A 23,413-nucleotide genomic window follows, 5' to 3' on the forward strand; every position below is an offset into this window, starting at 1 on the left:
CTGTCAGTTTAATTGCTTGGAGACCAGATTCCAGATTAAATAGCCCCTATGGACAAACATAGAGCAGTGATGCTTTTGCTGCATGAGTGGAAGTCATGGGAGGTTCTCACTAGAATTATTCCTCTTTCTTGGAATCATTTTAAAAGTTTGCCAGATTCCCTTTGGGCCTCATGTATGTTTTTTAGGGGAAGTATATACAGGTGAAAGGAATGTTAACCTGATATATTCAAGACAGGAGAGCAACCTCTGTGCTTGATAAAGAGAGGGAATTCTTCCATCCATACGGCATTTCATTGCTGAAGGACATGGAGAGTCTTTATGCTCTTCCTCATGCATTCTCCATGGTCATGGGGACTGTTTAATTGGGGTATCTTCTCAGCCCACTGTTTGTGGCTCTTTTACACCTGTTTGCTGGCTATGCTAAGACTATACAGCAACCTGCAACATCCTTTCTTGTTTCAGAAAACTGACTTCAAAGGATTTAGCATTCACTTTTCTTCCTTTTGGTTCAACCTCAAAATGCTGTCTGAGATGTTTAGTATGGAAAAGGAAGACATGCAAAGGCAGCTCTTCCTGCAAGTCTGCTGCCCATTTGAGGAAAACAAGGGTGTGAGAGAGCATTTCCTCCTGTGCCATTGCTGGGAAGACAGAAATATCTATCAGCCATGATATGCTATGGAGTATTAAACAATGAGTAGCACTACCAGATGAAAGCTAACCAGCAAAATTAGCTGACAATAAAGCAGATAATAAATGAGCAATTTTTACACGCCCAAAATATCAGAAAATCTTGATAATAGTGTAAAACACATGAATGCTTTCTTAAAAACTGATATTTTGAGGTTTGGTTTTTGTTACTTTTTTATTTTATTTCTGTGTTTCTAGTTTGCGTGATGGTCATTTTTTATTCTTGTTCTCCAAAATATGTATGTTTTAAAGAAAAAACAAGATAGCTGATATATTCGTACGTTCTGATCATTCTGGCACCAAGTGCTACTTGGAAGAATAAAAAGCAAATCAGCCAACCAAAAAGAACAGGACTAACAGGACTCCATGAGGCAACCAAGATACTAAGATTGGCAGTCTTGGCTGAGCTCCCTCAGCTTATATTTCTGGAATCTTGTGCTGATTTAATGAAAGTGTTGCCCAACAGTAGTAGAATGGTAGCATTTTTGCTCACAAGCATTTATAATAACATGTCACTATAAAATCTTTCTTACCACTCAGTCTCTTTTTTACCCTCTATGAATGAGCTTGTGGCTTACACACATACATCGTTTAGGTTTTGTTGTACTCCCCAGATTAAATTATCTGAGGTCTGCAGTCGTATAAAATATCCTCAGCTGGGTTGGTTTATTCAGCGATATTTAATCCATCCTTCTGTGTGTTTGTGTGAGAATGAGATTATTATGTGTTATACAACTTTTTACTAGTGTTTAAAGAAATTTAAAAGCAAGAAACATTAAAGATGTCAAAAGGATGGTTTGCTCTCCTGAGGGTTTCTGCAGAGTTTCTATCTCTGTAAAATATGGTCTCAGAAAAAAAAAAGAAAGAAAAAAACACCCTGGAAATTTAATGCCATTGCTGACTTGTGTAGGGAAAAAAAGATATAGTGAGGCGCTATATTCCCCCAGCCAGCACATGTTTCTGAGATGTTTCTAGTGGGTAATAGTTTGTTAGTAGGATGATGTATGTTACCTTGTGGAGGCAACAGTGTACTGTCATTTCTGCAGTTTGTCCAAAGAATTTTTGCCAACCATACTATTTTTCTGAACAGAGCACAGCTACCCATTTCTTTCTGACAGGGCAGGATATGCTGATATAAATCACACTGTGGTTCCTGAGCTCCGATGAATCTCATAAAATGAGAGGATAGTCTGCTGTAATTAAATTGTGGAGCAATCCCTGTAGAAAAACATACTCCCCTTAAGGTATAATATGTTTTTAATAAAAAGGATAGATCTCGATGCAGTGTATTCCATCCCAGCTGCCTGACAGTGCTTAGGTATGCAGGATGTTAAATCAAACCCTTGCAATAATAAAATTTGAATTCTGAGACGCTGTATTTCTTTTTGATGAGGAACTAATTGTACCATATCCCTGACATGCTGAAGAAAGGTTGCTTAAAGATCAAGCTCCAACATCACTTTCTGAAGTTGAAGTCGCACACTTCAGCTATGAGAAGACTTGTTTGTGATCTGTCAATTATGTTAGGTACTGATTTTCAAGACTACAACCAAAAGAAGCTCATTGAGGTAGCAACTGGAAATACAGTGGTCTTTTCAGTTCTGATAATTTTACTTTTTGATTTTAATATACAGTGTACAGAATTACTGAGGATGACTGATAAAAAATAGTTCTCATAAAGCAACCCAACTAATTAAAAAATATAAAAATTCTACATTTAAGCAGCGTAGTCAATATCTGTTACTATCAGAGGCCTTCATCTCATGAAAAAAAAGCCTTCAAGTGAAATTTCACTAGTGGCTGTCTAAGTGGACTGTTTCATTCTTTGATTATGGTTCTTTGATTATAGTAATGCTCTACCACCTGAAAATGTGAGTGTGCACATGTGCCTGCATCCATAAACTTGCAAAAGCTACACATAAGGAAGGACCTGCTTTTGTCACCTGGAAAGCACGTAAGGAATTAGACACTTAAAAATGGCCCTCCTTTCTTGCATAAAGGCCGAAATAATGGTATGTTTGTAGTTGGGAAGGAATTTTCCATTGTGGCAGTTTGGTAGACAGTTTTGTGTGGTTTTGTTTTGCTTTGTGCTTTTTTCTTTCCCAGGAGGGATGAATGATGAGTAAAGACTGATTCATTCTTATCTAACTTTTCTGAAACATAAACTATATCAGGATACTTTGCTCTGGCTTTCTATGAGGGCATGTTTAAGAGACAGTACTGACTCATCAGTTCTTTGCTTGGCTGACCAGATTGCCAATTTATTATAAAACTGTAAACCTAAGGGCAGAATAGGGCTGCCTTTTTTCCAGCTTGTCTAGCTGCTTTCTCTGTCTTTCTAACAGATTGTACTTTCTGAGCACTTCCAGATAGAATATGAAGATGGACAGTTAGGAAGAAAGAACAACCCTGTATTTCTCCCTTTATTATACCTATATGATCCCCCCATTGTGTCTGAACAATTGCAATTCTCTACTACAGTTACGTTCACAAACTTGAGTGGTGTGGAACATCTCTGTTACCTGGGTTTACTGGTTGGAGCTGAGAAGCTGTCTGTGTGCATACTGACACATTTCTTCTACAGTTGTCCTTTTTATACAGAAGTGTTGTGGTTAGAGCACTTGAATGGGACATTCACAGTATCACAGTATCACAGCATGTTAGAGATTGGAAGGGACCTCAAAAGATCATCTAGTCCAATCCCCCTGCTGGAGCAGGAACACCTAGATGAGCTTACACAGGAATGTGTCCAGGCGGGTTTTGAATGTCTCCAGAGAAGGAGACTCCACAACCTCCCTGGGCAGCCTGTTCCAGTGTTCTGTCACCCTCACTGAGAAGAAGTTTCTTCTCAAGTTTAAGTGGAACCTCTTGTGTTCCAGTTTATACCCATTACCCCTTGTCTTATCATAGTTTGCCATTGAGAAGAGCCTGGCTCCATCCTCGTGACACTCCCCCTTTATATATTTATATACACTAATAAAGTCCCCCCGCAGTCTCCTCTTCTCCAAACTATAGAGACCCAGCTCCCTCAGCCTTTCCTCATAAGGGAGATGCTCCACTCCCTTAATCATCTTAGTTGCCCTGCGCTGGACTCTCTCCAGCAGGTCCCTGTCCTTCTTGAACTGAGGGGCCCAGAACTGGACACAATATTCCAGATGTGGTCTCACCAGGGCCGAGTAGAGGGGAAGGAGGACCTCTCTCGACCTACTGACCACCCCCCTTCTAATACACCCCAGGATGCCATTGGCCTTCTTGGCCACAAGGGCACAGTGTTGACTCATGGTCATCCTGCCGTCCACTAGGACCCCCAGGTCCCTCTGCCCTACACTGCTCTCTAACAGGTCGTTCCCCAACCTAGACTGGAACCTGGGGTTGTTCCTGCCCAGATGCAGGACTCTACACTTTCCCTTGTTATATTTCATCAAGTTTCTCCCTGCCCAACTCTCCAGCCTGTCCAGGTCTCGCTGGATGGCAGCACAGCCTTCTGGCGTGTCAGCCACTCCTCCCAGCTTAGTGTCATCAGCAAACTTGCTGACAGTACACTCAATTCCCTCATCTAAATCGTTGATGAATATATTAAATAATACTGGTCCCAATACTGACCCTTGAGGCACTCCACTAGATACAGGCCTCCAACTGGACTCCGCCCCATAGACTACAACTCTCTGGCTTCTCTCCTTCAGCCAGTTCGCAGTCCATCTCACTACCTGATCATCCAGGCCACACTTTCTCAGTTTAGCTATGAGGATGCTGTGGGAGACTGTGTCAAATGCTTTGCTGAAGTCAAGGTAGACCACATCCACTGCTCTGCCATCATCCATCGACAATGTTATTTCCTCATAAAAGGCTAGGAGGTTGGTCAAGCATGACTTCCCCTTGGTAAAGCCATGTTGACTGCCCCTCATAACCCTCTTATCCTTGACATGCCTTAAGATGGCATCAAGGATAAGGTGTTCCATCACTTTCCCAGGGATGGAGGTGAGGCTGACCGGTCTATAGTTATCCGGGTCCTCCTTCTTGCCCTTTTTGAAGACTGGAGTGACATTTGCTTTCCTCCAGTCCTCAGGCACCTCTCCCGTTTCCCAAGACTTGGTAAAGATGATGGAGAGTGGTCTAGCAATGACTTCCGCCAGTTCCCTCAGCACCCGCGGGTGCATCCCATCTGGACCCATGGATTTATGGATGTCCAGATTGCTCAACTGGTCCCTAACCCATTCCTCATGGACTAAGGCAAACTGCTCCAGTGACCTGACTTCATCTGAGGTCTCAGGAGTACAGGGTTCTTCAGGACTGCCTCCGGCAGAGTAGACAGAGACAAAGAAGGCATTCAATAACTCTGCCATCTCTGTATCTTCTGTCACCAGGGCACCCATCCCATTCACCAGTGGGCCAACCTTGCCTCTGGTGTTAGTTTTATCAGCTATGTATTTGAAAAAGCTCTTTCTGTTGTCCTTGACCCCTCTGGCCAGATTTAATTCTAAGGAGGCCTTAGCCATCCTAGCTGCCTTCCTACATCCTCTAGCAGCAGCCTTATATTCCTCCCGAGTGGCCAGCCCCTCCTTCCATGACCTATAAACTCTGCTCTTCCACTTGAGCATACCCAGCAGTTCCTTATTTAGCCACGCAGGTCTCCTGGCCCTCTTCCTTGACTTCCTACGTGTCGGGATGCTCAGCTCTTGAGCTTGGAATAAGCAATCCTTGAATGCCAACCAACTATCTTGGTTGAAGAGATAGCCTGAAGAGGCTGAATTTTCAGCATCTAGCTCCTCTGGGAGTGCTGCAAAGGCAACACTGTTGGATAGCTGGGCTGAGACAGGAGCATGGGCATGGTCCTCCTTGGGGAGGTGGCATAGAGTGTGCCTGAGAGTAAATGGTTCAGGATGCAAGGAAAAAATAGTAAGAGACTGGTAACCTGCCATTATGACCCAGTGAAAACTGGTCTCCCTCAGAAGTGTGTTCAAGGGTGTGCTCCATGCTTGAGGGACCGCACCAGAATTTTTCAGTTTGAACATCATTAAGCGAAATGTATAAGCTGATCAGATCGCAGTGCTGAGAAGCAGGGACAGCTCTGTATGAATCTCTTCTGAATGAGGTAAAAATAGGCTGGCTAGAATAAAAACTGAATTGGGGGTGCAGTGAGGACTGCTATCCACTTAGCTTCCTGTCGGCCTTCCTTGAGCAAGGATGGAAGTGGGTGCTTTACTTCAACATTGCTGTTGATTTGTGTGTGTGGTTCTAAACAGGAACTCACCTAGTCTTAAAGGCAGAGCTGCACTGCTATTCAGTGAAGATCAAAAATACCTCAGACAGCTAAAGGTAAAATCAAATTAGATACTGAACAAAATCCAGTGGAATTCACCAAAACTGCTTCTGGATAATTGTTTGTGAATGTTCATCCCTGCTTTTGCCCTTCTTGTCACTAGTTTTCCAGCGGACTGTAAGGACTGTACTCAAGCACTTCAGGGCCATGGGTGCCCCTGAGTAGCAGTAGTGTTTATGCACCAATATTCTAGGGACATTGTTTCACCAGGAGTCATAATTGAAAGAAGTCTTTTGAGGGGTCAGGGGGTGCGATGGTAGGAATAAATGGGTGGAAGCCCAGTAAGGAAAATCAAAGTGCCGTTTTGGGGATTGTTATTGTCTTAACATTGTGACCAGAACCACAGAATGCATCTGCTACCGAGATGCTGTCTCTCAGCTGAGAGAAAAAGCTGTGTTTCAATAAAGAAGTATTAAGCCCAGTCTCATCCTGCATTTCACAACATAGACATAGGCTAAACACAGTATTCTGTGTATTTGATTAGTTACTTTAGATCTGCTCAATTTATTATGGGTTTATTTTCTTTAATTGCATGGGGACCTGAAGCTGCAGACATGGCAGTATGAATTCATAAACCTTGAGGATTAAATCCTACTGATACCGAGTCTCTGAAGCTGCCACATTCTTTATTGTTTTCCTATATTGTTGTGCAGTGATCCCCTGTGCTGCTAAAGCACTTCCAAAACTCGCTGCAGCCATGTCTGCATATTAATAATAGGTGACATGATCCTTGTTTGCAGTTTGTTAAACACTTTGACACGCTTTTGAATTAAAGGTGTTATAGAAATAGAAGATCATTACGTGGTTTTAGATTCCCAAACATCTCCTACGTGCATTTGAATATTGATAAACTTGGGGCTTAAAAATGCTGCAATTGCAACTTCAGAAATTTCCTCTGTTCCAGTTTGTTTAACCAAAGCTTGTTTAGCATTAAATATTTAGCAAATCTCTTTCTTCAGATCAGCATACTCATTAATAACTTAAAATATAAGCTGTCATCTATTAAATATGCAAATCAGGCTTTTTATTCGAACTGGGTCCTCAGTCTCCTACACAGAGTTCTGATAAATAGCACCTTCTGCCATGAGTCACAGCACTGTTTCTGTCAAAACTGCTTCCTGAGTGATGAGTGAGGCAGCAGTCAGGCTGTATCTTTGGCCAGTGCTGGCTGCCTGTTACAACATGCCTTTAAACTTTTGGCCTCGGTTTTCCTGTTACTATGTTCTGGCAATGTGTTATATTTAGCTCACTTCACAGTGTCTTTACACAGGGACAGTGATATAACGTTTTTTAGTGTGGGGTTTTTGGCAGCTGCAGCTGTGGCATGCTTATTGCCACAAAACAGCTTGTCCATTTTAGGACTGGGAGTTGAGGACCAGCCAGCTCAGTTCAAGCTATAGTTTTGTGAGAGAAAGTGAGGCTGGAATATGTAGATGTCTAGGGGAAGAGGATCTGTTTCACAATGTTTCCAGACAGAATGTAGGTACATGAGACAAGCCTATATCCTATTTAGTCATTGGCACAATAAAAAACCTTAGAGTGTTCATTCATAGAAGATACCAAATATAAGCAAAAAAACCAAACCCAAACCCCACAGATTTTTATTTTTTTTCCTGAGTGAAGTATTTCTAAGTTTTTTTGAGAAGGGTTCCCACGGGGATTGTGAAGGATTGATAAAGGCTACAAGAACTATTGAACTCTTGTGGGTACTTGGACACTGACAAAAGTAGGAATATATGGTGAACGGTGTTGACTTTGAAATGAGCTACTATCTTGTGTAAGCAAAACAGATTCTGGAAACAGTAAGTAACCCCTTCCAAGGTTAAATACATAAAAGTAATTAGTCTTTGTAGGGAAAAGGGGGGTTAGAAGAAACAGCTTATACAGCCTGCCAACTCAACTTCTTTTGGCAAAGAGGGAAACTGAGGCAACACATTACTCAGACCTAAAATGGGAAAGCTCCTGTAGTCAGATTGAGAGCACTTAGTTATCTTACTAAGCCCTATCACAATGCTGTTTTCAGATCACATCACATCAAGATTTAATAGATGTACTGTTCCTCTGCCTTCAGCACAGAATATTTGTGTTCCCTGCCAAGCATGCCAGTGGTGAACTTACAGCCATTTCTTATGTTATATGACTTTAAAAAAATTATGAAGTCATTTCATACATACACTGTTTTATTTAAGATAAACCAATTATTTTTAAGGATTTTTAAGCAAGAATTACCGTAAAAGACCTGGATGGTTTGAATATCTGAGTATTTCATTCTGAAGCTACCATGCTTTTGATATTTATTTTGGTTGAGGTTCTGCTATTTGTTAAAGTACCTATTTGCAGAAAAGAATTTCAGCAGCTTTAGCCAAAGCTGAATCATACCTTGTATTTGAAATTACATTTAAGTTTGCAGGTCCCAGACTAAGACTGTGAGACACAGGAAGACTCATACAGGGAACGAAACATTAGCAGGACATGGAGTGTACTAGATTCTACCCAGGTTTTTAATTAAAATATATTTTCTGGGAATTGATAGTCTTATTTTGACTCCAGCACAATACTGGTAAATAGCAACCCCTAAATTCTGAAAACTCTGCAGTCTGTGAATATGGTAGCTTGGTTTATACCTGAGCTCTTTGTTTTAAGCATATATAGATCACACCTGGTTATCCTCTTTTTCCTAGGCTTCATACCAGTGATATTTATTAAAATAGAAAGAATCTGAACATTGCCCTTCAGCTTTCAGAGCATTTGGCTAAATGGCTATCACACTGCAGGCTGCCTTTTATTTTAAACTGTTTTTTGTATTGCATCTGAGCATAGAAGCTATTTAATGCACTACAGCCATGTGAAAACTGTTGTTTCTTTTAATTCTTTATTTTGCTTTCATCCTAAGTTGTTACCACTGCAGTGAGGATTTATCAGCACTGCTCTGTGCACTGGACTGTGTGACCTAGATTTTATGACCTTGCGTTCAAAATCTAATTCTGTGGTACAAACTCATATTTCTCTGTTGATATTTTAAAGACATTTGCCTCATTAGCATGGCAGGAAAGCATGTGGATGCCAAGTGAAACAATATACAATTTTGCCTTGCTCTCAAATTCCTTGCTGCAGAGCACTCAACTAATCTTCAGTTAAAATTGTATTTTCTCTTCATCTCCTTTTTTCTCTTTGCAAACAAATAATCTGTCAATGTGAAGGAGTTTTTATTTTGACCATTTTTGATTATTCCTGTTAGGTACCAGCCTTCAATTTGGCCATTTTTCTCTGGCTATTCAGGTAACCCCAGTGCTATCAAAGCCCCTCCAGCATTCTAAAAGTCCCCAGCAACTGTCTTTCCACTGCAAGGGTATCTTAATTTAAAATTGCAGTATTAACAGGGAATTATATACAATAAGAACTAACTCTCAGCTTGTGCAGAAATCAGGCAAGTGATTGCAAGTAACAGCTTTCCCCACAAGCGCTTTACAAGAATTTAGATTATTTCAGTAAATGTGAAACTAAGGACCTTTTCCAGGTGTTTATCTATCCATTCTTAGGCAAAGAAAGGTATTTGTATGTTGCTGTCAATACAATTTTATTTGAGCATGTCACTTCCTCATAGACACCCAAATCCTTACGGGTCACTTGCAAAGCCGCGTAACACATTTTCCTCCAGAACAAGGTAGGATCATCAGCTGAACAACTGTAGATACAAATTTAAGGTGCTCTTTACAGTCATAGAACAGATCCAATGATGAAAAATGGGTTTTGTAGTAATGTGTATAGCAAAATCACTACAGTGAAAGTGGGAAATAAAGCAAAAAAGAATGAGGATCATCTGAATGATTTTACTATGATACATGGTGTAAGCTCAGGGTCATACATATCTGTTTTTACTTGGTGAATTTACTGGTTGTATTCAAAGCTGATATAGATGACACAACACCTTCAAAGCCACACAACTGGGGAAACTGTGCTGCTTCCTAATCTTGGGTTCATCTCTAAGATATTGTCTGATGATGGAATATAACACTTAATTTGAATCCAAGTTGTGTTCCTGCTCAATATGCCACAGTTAACAGGAACACAACACAGGTGAGGTTTTTGCTCTCATTCATATAAGGAGACTTGTTCTTTGGTATATAATACACTGCATACTGAATGAGTAATGGAGAAATGATTAGTATTAGAGCTATCTGGGAGAAGGGAGGGGCATACACTGATGATGAAAATACCCCATGTTTACATGTTCCCATACTTTTTGTTACAAAAAATTGGCAGATCCCGAAGCTACAAGGTAATGTCCTTTTCCAGTCAGTACAAGAGAAAAGCAGTTTTATGGAGTTGTAAAATTAGGAAATCCTAAAGCACAATCCTTTTTTTTTTTCCCTTTACCACTATTAAAATGCATGTAACTTTACGAGCTTCAGAGAAACTTTTCACTGTTAACAGTTTATTCAGCACATGATAATGCACTTGATTAGGCATTTAACCTTCTGTTAAATTCATTGACTCTTGCAGAGTTAAGGAGGGTTGATTTGTGTACATGCTGAATGAATACCTTTGTTATATGGGTTTTTTTCTACAAACTAAGATACTCAGCATCCCAAGATTTCCTGCTGTCCCTCATAGGTGACAAAAGTTCCTGCCATGTTTTTTTGTCAAAAGTGCCCTAGTAGGCCTCAGTTTCCACCATCTCTCCTCCAGAAATGACTTTCCAGTGTCTTGCCAACAGGAGCAACCAGCCAGTAATACAGTGATCAAATGCAAAAGCTGTTTTAGATGAAACATGCTGAGATCATAATTCAAAGATTTGCAGCAACATTTCTGTCTCAAGAATGCAAATACCTTAGTTTTGAAATAATTGCATACAAAAGCATACAAAGCACAAATGATAATGAGACAACACACAATGTTTGCTATGGCAACATGAGTTCAAAAGCCAACAATACTGTAATGATGCCTCTGAAGAGAAAAATGTGGAATTGCTTTGGAAGGCAGATTGGAGACAGCTGGTGAATCCCAAAGTAAAAAGTGTAAATCCATACAGGCAGCTCTTCTAGTATTGGTGTAAGGTAAACTTGAAATCATCATGTGGCCACAGTACAGAATCTACTGCTGGGTTTGGTTATATTTGCACTGCTACAGTCCTCCATCCCAGAAAACAATTCTGGCTCTAGACAAAAAGATGTAGAATGGCTTGCATCTGTGCTATTTAAGGGTGTCTCAGCACTGCTTAGCTTTTAATCCAGACCTCCTCTGGGCCCTACTGTTGCACCTTAAATAATGTTATTTATACGCATGTAGTTTCTTGCCTAATTCAAAATGTCTGAAATAATGGTAAAGAAACCTATAAAAGAAGTATTTCTTTTTCCTAGTATAAAAGCTGAGTGTCTGCATTGCATGCTCGGTAGTATTGGAAGACTACACATGGCGAGGAGAACCAAAGCAGCTCAGTGTCATCTACAATGCAACATAGACAACTGTACCTGGAGTAAAGTACTTGGAGCAATTTAGTTTTGATTTGGTGGAAACTGGTTGGTTGGCTTGAAAAAAGAACCTAGAATTGCATTGACTTACATGCAAGTGTACCAGAATTTAGGGCTGAACTGTGGATTGAAGTTGATAACAAAGACAACAAACCCTTTACTGTGTTTGCTTTTCTGTTCAGTGGCTGAAAGAAAGTGTTTGGATACTTATATATAAAATTCAGTCCAAGTGTTACATTTCCATGGTGAACCATTCGCAAATGTTTTTATGAGCCTGAGTAGAAATTAAATGCCAAAGTACATCACAAGCTTCTGATAGATCTTTTATAACCTCTAGGGCCACAGCGTCTTGAGTGACAATAACAAAGTATTTCAAATCCAGCTAACATGAGATTGAGACTGTGTTGCAAAAGAGATAGTTGAACAAGTCAGATCATTCTGATAGCTGAATAATCACAACCTCACTCCTGTGTTGACTAGTGTTGCATTTCAGCAAGACTTGAAAAAGTATTGTCAGAACCCATCTGCTACCACAGATAATGTGGTTAACATGTTGTCTGCAATTAAAGAAGCAGAGCTGTTATCTCATATTAGATGCTCTACAAACTCTCAGTTCAGACACTGAAAAGGGTCTAAATATGCTCCATGTGAACAGTGTTTGCATCGTTTTCCCAAAGCATCTATACAGCAGGTACTGTGTTGGAAAAGAAAGCAGCTCCTGCTGGCTGTTTCCTAGTTTAAATTAATAACAGATGTTCTAACAAAGTTACGACATTTTATCTAGAGCAACAATCAGCTATTAGTGCCACAGTATTATCAAAATAGGTCCAGAGAAATGGATAAGACCTCATGACTTCCCTGAAGGTGATACGACAGGAGCTAAAAGTGTCATCAGCATCTGAGAACCCATATAAAATGTTATTAGAGTTCTTTGTGACAAAGACATGCCTACAGTTTCAGTGATCCATTCATGTTGTGAAATGATGCACATGTTACTGACAGTTTCCAGGCCTCGACTGGCAGTTCATTGGTAGCAGTGCTGAAAACTTTGGTGGTTAAACATCTAGGTTTAGCAACCAAAGTTTAGCCAGATATTGTAAGATTAATTGTTCTGTTTCTTCAGACACGGACACACACTCCATCCACGCACACAGAGGGTAGTGATGTGCGGCATTTCACGACACGGACTCAAGCTGATGCAGAGACTCAAATCTTCGTTTATTATCACCAAGCCCTTTTTATCCCATTGTTTGGAACTTTCCCAACTTGCACATACATACAACATTCAATCTCATTGGCCACTGTAAAACTCTCCAGGTAAATAGTCCAATCACAATGTTGCAGACCTTATCAGAGCCCCCACATTGTCTGGCCTTCAAGGCTCCAACTCATTGCCCTTGGGCTTGTCAAAACACCAAGGCCTCAGAGCTCATTCCTGAACTCTTCTTCATGAAAATCTTAATGCCTTCACTCCCCACAGTGATGGGAAACACGTCCATTTTTTGAACAGCTGTGTAATGGATCCTGGATGCAAGATCTGTTCCCATGAGGAAGCCCAAAAAAGTCAGATTTATGGTAGATCCTGTAATTCTGGGTTTATAATATTGCATGGGCAGAGATACACATGTAGGGGGTAACAACACTTCTGATAAACCTTTAAAAGGCAAATCCTTGCAATTTACCCCCTACCTATGAAGTCCTCAACTGCAAGGATTCCAAAATGTGTGCTTGAGAATATATTAGTGGGTGTTCTGGTACAAATCAAGAGGGTATTAAATACACTCACGTATGAGATTACCAGCTGAAAATTGAAGATGGTAAAATGCAATTCCCCCATGTGGTTGAAGCTGTGCAAATCCAGGTACTCATTACTGTCAGCACTAGCAAAGGAATACCCTACCTGTTCTAGCAATTTCAAGTAGTTAGTAAAAGAATCTGCTCAGCTGCTGGTGATATTATCAGTGTTCAGAAGTCTGCTCCTCTGGGGAGTATGTCAATCAACTCATTATCATTAAAAAAAGAAGTAGATTAGAAAAGTTTGAAATGTGGATTCTGCAACTCTGAATTTATGGTGGTTTTTACATGATTGTTGTTAATTAAAAAATTATGATCTGATTTTTTTTAGAGCTGATTTAATTTTGAAACAATTGCAAATATCCTGTTTTCTATAGTGGCACATATCTTCAGCAAAGTACTGCAATATTTATAATATTATTGCAGATGCTTTTTTTCTATCCATGTTTGCTGATTACCTTAAATAAGTTGCAAAATTCGCAACAGTTTAGGACAGTGACTGTTTTTAAAATGAGCTATCTGAAGCACACTCGAGAGATGTGACCATTGATAGAAATTGTCATGAAGGAGAGAAAAAGTCTGATTATTACCAAAAAGGAAGAAATAAGAATATGTGGTATATCCAAGTGTATGTGTAAGTTTCATGAAAGCTTTCCTTGATAAACTTTGAAGACAAAGTGTAGAACTTCAAGATTAGGATACTTCTAAATGCAATACCTGAGATCAAAGAGAAAATCACAATGTTAAATATACAAAACCACTCATATCTCTATAATACATTACTCAGTCATGGTAAGCAACCCACTTTAGATTTCAAAACACTTTGTGGCTTACACTCTGCATACGTAGCACTTCAGAGGGCTATTCAGATATGCTGTCATTCATGTATTGTAGGAAACAAGCTGGGAATTGCATAAAAATCTTACATCTGTTGCATAGGAAATCAGCTAGGAAGCTTAGTAGTAAAGATTGCATTAAGATGACAAAGGCAGCTATGTTCAAGGATCCTTTGTGGGTTTTTTCATCTTCACAGAATAGACACATGATGGTCATTGGCCTTAATCTTCCAATAAATCACTTCTTAGGGGACAGAAATTGTGTTAAACAAATGAGAAAAAGTAAAAGTTGTATGAGTGCAGCTTTTCCATTTCTGAGACACAGAAGATAATGTGTCTTCTGCTGGGTTAATACCCTTGGTCAGGGACAGGAGGCATTACAAAGCTTTTAATTAACATCCCCAGAGCACTTGTTGCAGCAGCAGATAATCAAAAGTGCAAAGGAAGTTTCTACTAGTATTTTTCTCCATATAAAGGAACAGTTAGAGAAATAAAAGTAATAAGAATGAAAACAACAAAAAATAGGTCTTTTCCCCAGTGGCAATAATTGTAATTGTGAGTGTTTGGTGATTTAAGCACACTAAGTGGATGTTTCATAAGAGAAGATGATGATTTCCTTGAGAGGAGAGAGCGGGAGAAAAGAAAAAACTCCACCTTATTTTGTATAGTCAATGTTTGGGCATAGCTATGCACTGATGGAGAAGGAAGAAATGTCATAGGGAGAGCAAGCAGTCATCTATTCTTAGCATTTATCTAGCTCTTTACAGGCTTAAATCATTAAAGACTGAAAAATCTGTATTTATATGCGGTTTTAACTCCCCATGGGCCTTCTGGATAGTGTTACTATGTGCTATTTTTGTTGTTCTTTTGTTTTGTTTGCAGCTTTGGATCGGCTTCTCCTTCCTTCCCCCCAAAATTGCTACCACTTCAACAGTCAACCATATATAATCATCTTGATCCATTTTACCAGAAGAAGTATTTTCTGACAATCTCGTCTGAGTAGCCATCTATAGAGACACGTCAACTGGTTCTTGCTGATGGGAAGTGCAGTCTGTCATTCTTTTCTTTCTGTCTTCTGGGCTGTACCAACAAACTTCTCTCACCATTTCACGTTTCAGTAGTAACTTGTGACGGATTTGGAGCTGCTTGGTAAGAGTGATGTGACAGATTTGGAGCTATTCAGAAATAATTTATTAGTTCAGCTAGGATACCAATACCTTTTCGCTTGATAAGAAAGTGTAACTTCAGCTTCTCCTCATAGGAGGCACTGTAATGGTCCATGACTCTGAAAATATTTTCAGTATAGAACTGGCACATCCATTTTCAGTCTGGTGCTTTTTTTCTTGTCCTCAGCACTGAAAGGCTTTCTCAGTGGAGCACATAAATCAGTCTACTTTTTTTAATGCATATCCCAACTCTTATTACTTTGTTATTTAAAAAATTATGGCATTCACTAGTATTTAGACCACAATCTGTTTGAATAATACTTTATATTTACGTTAGGTGTCGATTTTAACCCAGGGTGGCAAAATACATGCTGTTGTTCCCTTCATTTCCACTGATGACAGGCTTACTAACAGGTGCCCATAGTGACTCTTAAGTGAAGTATGGCAATTCTTTGTTTATTTTAAAACTTTTCTTTCCTTAATCTTAGTTACTGTTGTCTCTTTCTTCTTTTGATGGCTCAGAGGCAATCAGAGAATCATGCCCAGTATATCTTCCAATATTTCTTCAGTGTATTTGAGTATCAATTGCATCTCCAGATTTAGGAAATTGTTTTCCATGGAGTCTATTAATGAAAAGATCACAGAGAAGCAGGATGTTTCTGGTTGAGCATGCTATCATGCTCCAGCTGATTGTGTTTCTTTGCTGAATTGTGGCCTTAAGAGCAGTGAACTCTTTCTAGACCTTGTCATAGGGTTAAGACATCTAAGGCAAATGTCTATGTAAAATTTCCTCTTCACATGGGTTTCAACTGAATTATTGGACCTGCACAGCAGGTAGGATCAGTCCTCAGCTTTTTCAAGTGTATCTTTAAGAAGTGTTTCTGTGAATAGCTGTCGTGGTTTAAGCCCAGGCCGTAAATCAGAACCACGCAGTCTACTTCCCCCCCACCCTTTCCTCCCCCTCCTGAAGGGACAGGGAGGAGAATCGAAAGAATGTAACTCCCACGGGTTGAGATAAGAACAGTCCAGTAACTAAGGTATAAGACAAATCACTACTGCTACCACCAATAATAATGATAAAGGAAATAACAAGGGAAGAGAATACAACCGCTCACCGACCAGGACCTCGCCCGCACCCTGCCGTGCTCTAGCCCTTCCGGGAACCCTCAGTTCTACATCCTGGGCATGACGTGCTGTGGTGTGGAATACCTCTTTGGCTAGTTTGGGTCAGGTGTCCTGTCCCTGCTTCCTCCCTGCTTCTTCTCCCCCCTGACAGAGCATGAGACTCACAAAGTCCTTGGTCAGAGTGAACATTCTGACCAGCAACTGAAAACATTGGCTTTATCAGTATTATTCTCAGGCCGAAAGCCAAAACCACAGCGCTGCACTAGCTACTAAGAAGCAGAAAAAGTGACTGCTGCTGCTGAACCCAGGACAATAGCTATGCCTTAATTTTTACAGATGGAAGTTTTTGGTATAGTCTAAGGCCCCTGTGTGTTTCTGAAAGGTGGCTATTCTTTTGGTTTAGATCCCTTGAAAACTACAAAGTAAACTACGCTACACAAACAGCCCATTCCTGTGAAACTTTGTTTTTAGATTAAAAGCAACCTTGTGTTTTTACAGCTGGAAAACAAAGACACAAACCAAAAAAACCCTGGAGAAGGTATTTTCCCCAACAGACTGTGGGTATTAGGGCTGTAGAACTATTTTCACTTATTGTAACATTTAGCCAACTATCATGCTTCACACCATGCCTACATACCTTCATTTTGGCTTGTGGAATGGCAGGCTCCTTCAGCTTTGAGCTATTGCCCCTCTTTCCAGTGCTGAGGTTGCACAGGCTGCATAGGTTTCAAATAGCTTTCTATTTATGTGGCTAATTCGAGACAAATATCACTCATTACGACTGCTGCTGCAAACTACACCAGTACTGAAACCCAGGACTGTGGATAGTGAAAGTACATGGAATCAGTCAGTGTTTGATAACTGCTGGGGTTTGCATGCTAATGAGGGAGCCTTTCAAAGGTGTTGAGCACTGAACTAGCTCAGCTGCCTAGAACTCCTTTCTGTTGATTCACAGCAGTGCTCAGTCAATACAAAGTGCATTGGAAAGTATCCTTCATTCTATATTCATCACCAATTTCCTAGCTCCAGAATTTCCTTTTTCCCATTTGTGTTTTCTAGTACATTGTGGAATGTACTTCTTCTACAGTGCCTTACTTAATAAAGATGTTGTTTGGTGTCGATACCTTATCTGTTAATGACTGGAGTCAGTTTCTCCGTATCTGTGGACTTTCTAGATTGATTGAATTTAGCTCACTACCTGTTTTGCATTTGAGGGTTTTTTTGAGGTTTTCTTGGTTTTGTGTGGAGGATGTTCAACATTAATATCTTGTTGCTACTCTGTTTTATGCTTTTTTATTGAAGAGATATCTATAAAGGCTCTTGTAAGATGGTGTGTGAAAAGTCAGATATTTCAGAATTTAAAATTAGGCAAATTACTTCCATATACCATTATATACTTTTTGCATGTACAAAGGTACAAAACTTTTTGTGGCAGGTAGAAGATAACAAGCCTTCACATAAGCGTCTGCAAGTAATATAGCAGCAAATTACTTTGATTTATTGCACTCTAATTGTATAGAAAGCCCATGAATTGATATGTCATATGCTCAAAGTAATATAATTTAACTAGAACAATTATGTAGCTAAGTAGAATTAGAACTTGATTGCTAGTCTATAATAACCTCACATAGCAGAACAATATCTTATTTATTGATTTTAGCAACAATGAAAGTTAAGATGGTGCCTTCACATTTCAGGAAGTGAAGGCAGAAAAAGGGAAGATGAAAGCAAGATGGAGACTGGAAGTGAACAAATCTGGTTTTATCCAATGCTGTTTCTTTTCTCTGTATATATGGACAGATAACAGAAAAAACCCACCCAAAAAAAAACAAACTGAAAAGAAACATAAACCCAAACCTCACCCTTCACCTTCACACCCCCCACCCAAAAAAAAAAAAAAAAAAAGAGAAAAAAATTTTTTTTCACAATATTCTAGTTCTAACCCAATGTGGAACCAAATCTTAACCTTGTTCCTCCAGAAACCTTTGCTGTGACCTGGATGGATAATTCACCTTGTGCCATTTTAATACCAGGCTATACTTCACAGTTACAGACAGCTGCGCTAACTTCTGCTGAAGAATCAAGTGTGTGGTGGTGTGAAAATTCTATTGTGCAAAACTTACAGTTTTGCTTAAAAGTGCAGGTCATTACTGTGGTTTGCATTGTTGGGAGAAGGCAAGACAACACCTTATACCAGTGATAGACTTTCACGAGTTGTTTCGTCAAGTTTCACTAGCAATCAAGCTTGCTCTTGATCAGTAAGTTTGTGTTTTACATACCAACATCTAAAGGAAGTGAACCTCAGGAGAAGCTATAAGGCTAAAATAAGAGACTGATGGACAGGATTCCATAGGTCCTTTTCCCTTACTGTGACATTGACTTCTGTGACTTCTGTGCCTATACCTCTGAGGCTACTTTCTGATTTGTGATATGCTGCTTTGCTGAGGGAAAACAGGTTGCAATTATTCACAGCTACTTCACAGAATACTCATTTAACAGTTTTTGAAAGGTGTTGGGTCCCCACTGGTATGTCAGATATATACACCCTACAGCATCAATGGTTAGGCTGGTATTGTGACTTACGTAGTCCCTCAGGAGGCTTTGATACTGCTGCCAGAGGAGAAGGGGCTGGGCTTGATGCAGTCTGAAATGCAGTGTCCTTGATTACATGTCTGGTGTTCCACCCTCTGCTTATGGCAGGATATCAGGGAGCAAGGTTATTTTTTTCAGGCCATGAAACAGGAAGGCATAATGGTTATTGCATCCCACCACCTGCAAATGCAAGAGTCCAGCATCTTCCTCAATGTCAGCAAAACAAATATGAGAGATAACTTCTACCAGTACATTCCCACTGAGCCAGTAGGGTAGGAAGGAAACAATTAACTGACATGTACTGACAATAATAGCTGCTCCAGGCAGCACATTAAGCAGTGCATTAATTGAAGTATTAATTGATTTATAAACACCAACTTCCTGATTAGCTTGATTATTGCCATCATACTGGGATGAGGAGGATGGTGGGGGTCTGAATAAGCCTTAGTGACAGTGTAATTAAACATTTCTTTTGTTATACACTCTGTGACATTCACTAAGGCAGTGCAGATATGATGCATTTTTCTCTGCTTGATTAATGAGTTGGATTCATTTCAGCAAACTTTGCAATGCTCAGAGTTGTATAAGGGTTTTCTGAACTACAAGTTATCTGAAAATAAGGTTGTTTAGTGAAATGAACAATGAAAACATACAGGAAGGCAGAGAAGGGTAAATAACAAGATGTTTAATAAAGTGTGTAAGCAAAGATGCTCTGCTCACTGCCACATATGGAACCTAGAAGACAGTTGACCTGATGAGGGGCTTGCCAGCATGCTTTTCCAATATGAGCTTGAAGTTTCAGAGGAACTAAACTGTAACTTTGATTGCTGCCCCTCCATGCTCTGAGGATTTCCACTGGCAATGGACAAAAGGAAAGCCAAGATAAACAGGGAAACTGAGCATCCCTGATCAGTCCTTCCCTGATGCTGAGCACAGGGGGGACTGCAAGAGTATAAATTGCACCCTTCAAGGGCCTTAGAAGAGGGTATGAGTGAAACAACTCAACTATATGTTTCTTCTCAACAGGGGGTATACCTAAAGGTTTGGAGTGACCCAGGCTTCCTCCCTTTCTTTGCAGCATCATTTGCTCACCTTCCCTCTGCAGCCTCTTCCTCCTTATCTGTTTCTCCAGCCTGCTTCTCTCTTCCCAGTGGATCATCTGGAGCTGTGACTCATTCCACATTTCATACTGAAACTCAGAACAATATTTAATCCCTTGACATCCCCCTCAAGTTGCTAATGGACTCTTTTTCTTCTCCTTTTGCCCTCTCATCACAGCAGGGGCAGAGAAGCATCTCTGGGGTCCATCAACACTTGGCTCAGTTAGTTGATTGGACATTGCCTCCATGTCAGCAGCAGGCATTAGTGGAGAGTTGGGAGTGTAGGGAGCAAATCTATTTTAGCTTTGAAGTGGTGCAGTGTTGCAGTTTAAAATACAGATGCTGCCCAGTATGTAGATAGGGTGTCGTGGAATCATTGCTAAGCGGGTGTCATGGGAAACTGAAATCAGAAAAAATGTACACATGCATTTCCCCTCCCCTACAAGCAATTTCAAAGAGCCTATTGGTTGTTTTTAAGGTGAAAGGGTTTGTCTTTGCCTAAAGAGCAATAATGGAAAGAACGAGAAGCTGCAGTGGAAACACAGAATAATAATACTCATGTAAAGATCTCTTATTCCAGGGTTTTTCTTTGCTTATCTTTTCAGTTAGATGTACTGTAAGCAGCAACTTCTAGCAGTTCAAGATATGTGTGAACTCCACAGATATTATGTTCTAGTGATCATGCTCTGTATTTGTTATAAGCCAAATATATTTCCTGTACCAGTGAGGTTTCATTCACATAGATGTTAACATATTCTTCCCCCATGCTTGAGGGCAGCTTAGTTGTCAGGGCATGAAACTGGTGCATCTGGACTTAGTCTTTCCAGATTGCTAGATTGTACTGATATTTGGGCAGTAAAGGAAGATACTAAATCTAATTGTGTCTTAGGAAATGCTGGAGACTTTTTTAATCTAGGTACAAATCTGGTGGAAAGAATGCCTTAAACTTCCTGAGGAGAGTGAAAAGCAACTTTAAGGAAAGGTCCGACTAGTTTCAGTGGAATTTGTGTTGCTGAAATCTCAGATAGTCTTAAAAATCCCTTTCTAGCTTGGCTAGAAATGTTGCAATATGAAACATGAGATATGTTTCTATGCTAAATAACCCTCCAGAGTCTATCTTTCCCTGCTGATTGCAACTGACAGTGAGTAGTCTTTTGTTGCTTGGGTCATTGGCGCTGTCTGAATAATTTGAGGAAAGAAACAGAATAACTTCAGTCATGTTTATCTTTTATTTACTTTTATAGAATCCATTCCAAAAAGACTGCAGCTGGTATAAGAGTGTTTCTTCTTTGACAACAATGCTATTAGCAGCCTGCTTGTGGAAGGAGGCATCTAGATACCAGGGCAATAAAGTTGAGAACTGAGATTCACAGGCTAATGCCATGGCTCAGCTTGAAATGGAAGCATGGGCATGATTCTGTGCTCTATTTGCCATTTTCCTCATCTTCAAATCTGGGCTATTTTTCCTACATGCTCTATGTTTCTGTTTTTACATTAGCAAAAAAGCAATATCTCAAGAGCAGTACAACCATCTGGGCTCTTGGTAAATGCACTATGATCCCCTTATATTTTAAATGAATAAAACACAGAACAAATTTCATGTAGCTCAGTACCTTACATGAGGGCAATTTGTCTCTAGACAGTTCATTTCTATCTCTGTTATTGTTGAGACAGCTTTTCTGACTGGTCGTTTTCTACAGGAGTACTTTCCTGTAATAAATGGTAACTGTTCTCCAACTGTACACGAAGTTTGTGGATGAAAACAAGTTTATTCTTTGTAAACACCCTAAAGATAATATTAAGTTTAATCCTCTCATATTTAACAACATACTATTTTTGTCCTTAGTGCTCCAGAGGTACTGAATTCAGGCCTTCCAATTCAACTAGAATGGCTTACATTGCATTACTACTAATCATCTGTTAATACATTGTTAATACATTGTTTGACACTATCAAGTGTCACTTTAGAGTGGCAGCCTTCCTGACTGTGGAGACACATGCAAAATCTGATCAGAACCTAGGGACAGGTACTGTCTATTAGCTGTTATTACATAGATATTACTTGGGTATATAAGTGTTGCTGAATATTTTTCATCTATGTCTTTTAAATGGAATGATTAATATGTATTACTGCTACTGTCTACAAACAGCAAGGCAACAGCAACAGGCAATGCTTTCTAGAGAATAATGTGCTTAAACTGGTGCCTTTTAGTACGTTGGTTGCTTATGTATTGCTGCTACTCTGCACCTACCATAGAGGGAGCCAGGTCTATCCACTCTAGACAACTATTTGAATAACTCAGGGTCTCTTGAATTTGATGTTATAGTAACCACAAAACCTGTCTTAACTTGCTTGGCAAATGATTCCATATGATGCAAAATATTATTACTGAAGAAGTGGGTTGTGACTGTTCTTTACCTTCACTGGAGTGAGAATGATCAGCTTAAAGATTGTCAGGTACTAAGAGATGATAGAAATGAGGCAAGTGTATCAGTTATATCTGAAAAAGTGTGATATACTTCTCCTGTGCTGATGGGGGTTAGCATCAGTGGCATGCATTGGCATCCAGTCTGTAAGTTCCTTTCAGCCATAGAACAGTTACTGTGATCTGGGGAGGAGGGGGCAAAGGTGGGGAGAGGGTTTGAGTATGGGGGTCCAGCTTCCACCGACAGCTCCGTTGCAGGTAATGATCCTCTTGGGTTTGCTGGCATTCTGTCGCATTCAGGTTGCTCACCTGAGCTGTCCTGGTACTTACTCCTTATAAACCGCAACAGTGGAATAAAAGATAATGGTGATTCTTCAACCCACCAGACATACTAAGATGTTTTCTGATTACTATTTGGGTTGCAGTAATACCTGGAGTCTCCACTTGCAAATCAGGCATTGTCCTGAGCTGCCACAAGTGAAATGCATCCCTCCTGCCAAATACTATTATGCTGAAAATGTTGGCCCTGCAGCCATCAGAGCAGGATTGTCACTGAGGCTGGTTCCCACTGTCATTAGCGACAAGGGGCATAAGAGTGGGTCTCTTGTGACAGCAGTTAGAGGCAATGACTGTAGCTGTAATTACAATTGAAACTGTAAATGAGATTCTCTAGACTAACTGGACATTAGATCAGGTACTCTGAGAAATAAAACAGAAAGACTGAAGAACCTGGCTGATGTCTTACTTAGTTTTGTCCCATTTTGCTTCCTTTAAATTGTCACTGTTGTTATGCTCACATTTTCCCAGTCATGGCAAGATTTGAAAGCAGGAAGATTCTTGAGGGTTCATTGGTATGATGAAAAGTGCACAAGCTTATGCTGGTGGATTAAGTTTTC

Source organism: Psittacula echo (assembly GCF_963264785.1).
Source record: "Psittacula echo genome assembly, chromosome: 3".
In the NCBI taxonomy this organism is placed as follows: Eukaryota; Metazoa; Chordata; class Aves; order Psittaciformes; family Psittacidae; genus Psittacula; species Psittacula echo.